The 2,876-nt window shown below is 37.3% G+C and overlaps 1 non-coding gene across 1 annotated transcript; it reads left to right on the forward strand.

Annotated features, from left to right (window-relative positions):
* The first annotated feature begins 1,595 nt into the window (after positions 1-1,595).
* LOC127742538 (small nucleolar RNA R71) lies at positions 1,596-1,699 on the forward strand. Its single transcript, XR_008003881.1, has one exon. It is a non-coding gene; the product is annotated as a small nucleolar RNA R71 (small nucleolar RNA).
* Positions 1,700-2,876: the final 1,177 nt, after the last annotated feature.

The raw sequence follows: 2,876 nt of genomic DNA on the forward strand, positions 1-2,876 counted from the left end.
CAACACCAAACTTAGAGTTTGACTGTGGGGGCTCTTCTTGACTCTGAACTGAGAGAAGCTCTTCATGCTTACTCTCTTTTGTCACAGAGGGATGACCGTGTGCCTTAAACACAAGGTAGTCCCCATTCAATTGAAGGACTAATTCACCTCTGTTGACATCTATCACAGCTCTTGCTGTAGCTAGGAAAGGTCTTCCATGGATGAAGCATTCATCCTCTTCCTTCCCAGTGTCTAATATTATGAAATCAGCAGGGATGTAAAGCCCTTCAACCTTTACTAACACGTCCTCTACTACTCCATAAGCTTGTCTTAATGACTTGTCTGCCAATTGTAATGAGAACAAGGCAGGTTGTACCTCAATGATCCCTAGCTTCTCCATTACAGAGAGTGGCATAAGATTTATCCCTGACCCCAGATCACATAGAGCTTTTTTAAAGGTCATGGTGCCTATGGTACAAGGTATTAAGAACTTGCCAGGATCTTGTCTCTTTTAAGGTAAAATTTGCTGAATCCAGGTATCTAGTTCATTAATGAGCAAGGGAGGTTCACTTTCCCCATTCTCATTACCAAACAACTTGGCATTTAGCTTCATGATAGCTCCTAAATATTGAGCAACTTGCTCTCCAGTCACATCTTCATCCTCTTCAGAGGAAGAATAGTCTTCAGAGCTCATGAATGGCAGAAGAAGATTTAATGGAATCTCTATAGTCTCTATATGAGCCTCAGATTCCTTTGGATCCTTAATAGGAAACTCCCTCTTGCTTGAGAGACGTCCCAGGAGGTCTTCCTCACTAGGATTTTCGTCCTCCTCCTCCCTTGTGCATTCGGCCATATTGATTACATCAATGGCCTTGCACTCTCCTTTTGGATTCTCTTCTGCATTGCTTGGGAGAATACTGGGAGGAATTTCAATGACTTTCTTACTCAGCTGGCCCACTTGTGCCTCCAGATTTCTGATGGAGGATCTTGTTTCACTCATGAAACTGAAAGTGGCTTTTGACAGATCAGAGACTAGATTGGCTAAATTAGAAGTATTTTGTTCAGAATTCTCTGTCTGTTGCTGAGAAGATGATGGAAAAGGCTTGCTATTGCTCAGCCTATTGCGTCCACCATTGTTAAAGCCTTGTTGAGGCTTTTGTTGATCCTTCCATGAAAAATTTGGATGATTTCTCCAAGATGGATTATAGGTGTTTCCATAAGGTTCACCCATGTAATTAACCTCTGCCATTGCAGGGTTCTCAGGATCATAAGCTTCTTCAGAAGCTGCCTCTCTAGTACTGTTGGATGCATGTTGCAATCCATTCAGATTTTGAGAGATTATGTTGACCTGTTGAGTCAACATTTTGTTTTGAGCCAATATGGCATTCAGAGCATCTATTTCAAGAACTCCTTTCTTTTGAGGTATCCCATTATTCACGGAATTCCTCTCAGAGGTATACATGAACTGGTTGTTTGCAACCATGTCAATGAGTTCTTGAGCCTCTTCCGGCGTTTTCTTTAGGTGAATAGATCCACCTGCAGAATGGTCCAATGACATTTTCAAAAATTCAGATAGACCATAATAGAATATATCTAATATGGTCCATTCTGAAAACATGTCAGATGGACACCTTTTGGTCAGCTACTTGTATCTTTCCCAAGCTTCATAGAAGGATTCACCATCTTTTTGTTTGAAGGTTTGAACATCCACTCTCAGCTTGCTCAGCTTTTGAGGAGGAAAGAATTTATCCAAGAAGGCTGTGACCAGCTTCTCCCAGGAGTCCAGGCTATCCTTAGGTTGTGAATCCAACCATATTCTAGCTCTGTCTCTAACAGTAAAAGGGAAAAGCATGAGCCTGTAGACTTCAGGATCTACTCCATTCGTCTTAACAGTCTCACAAATCTACAAGAAACCAGTTAAAAACTGATAAGGATCTTCAGATGGAAGTCCATAAAACTTGCAGTTCTGTTGCATTAAAGTAACTAGTTGAGGCTTAAGCTCAAAAGTATTGGCTCCAATGGCATGAATGGAGATGCTTCTTCCATCAAATTTGGACGTTGGTTTGGTAAAGTCACCAAGCATCCTTCTTGCATTATCATTATTGGGTTCGGCTGCCATCTCCTTCTCTTGTTCGAAAAATTCTGAAAGGTTACTTCTGGATTGTTGTAATTTAGCTTCTCTTAGTTTCCTTTTCAAAGTCCTTTCAGGTTCAGGATCAGCTTCAACAAGAGTGCTTTTGTCCTTGTTCCTGCTCATATGAAAGAAAAGAAAACAAGAAAAGAAAGAGGAATCCTCTATGTCACAGTATAGAGATTCCTTCATGTTAGTAGAAAAAGAAAGGGGAGAAGAATGAAGAAGAGTGGGTTTGGATATGTAGATGAAGAAAGGTGAAGAGAAGTGTTAGTAAATAAATAATTAAATAGAATAAGAGAGAAGAGATAGAAAATTCGAAAATAATTTTAAAAAGGGGTTAGTAATTTTTGAAAATTAGAGATAAGATAAGATTAAAATTAAAATTTAAAACAAAAAAAAAGAATTTTTGAAAAAGAGATGAGATATTTTTGAAAATTAGAGAGGGAAAAGTAGTTAGGTGGTTTTGAAAAAGATAAGAAACAAACACAAAGTCAAAGAGTTAGTTGAGAAAGATATTAAAATCAAATTTGAAAATATTAGAAGATAAGAAGTTGGATAAGATATTTTGAAATCCAATTTTTGAAAAAGATAAAATTTTGAAAAAGATAAGATAAAAGATAAAATAAGAAGATAAGATAAGACATGTTTGAAAAAGATTTAATTTTTAAAATTACTTAACTAACAAGAAACTAAAAGATATGATTCTAGAACTTAAAGATTGAACCTTTCTTAACAAGAAAGTAACAAACTTCAAATTTTTGAA

The sequence above is a fragment of the Arachis duranensis genome, chromosome 1, assembly GCF_000817695.3.
Source record: "Arachis duranensis cultivar V14167 chromosome 1, aradu.V14167.gnm2.J7QH, whole genome shotgun sequence".
Classification (NCBI taxonomy): domain Eukaryota; kingdom Viridiplantae; phylum Streptophyta; class Magnoliopsida; order Fabales; family Fabaceae; genus Arachis; species Arachis duranensis.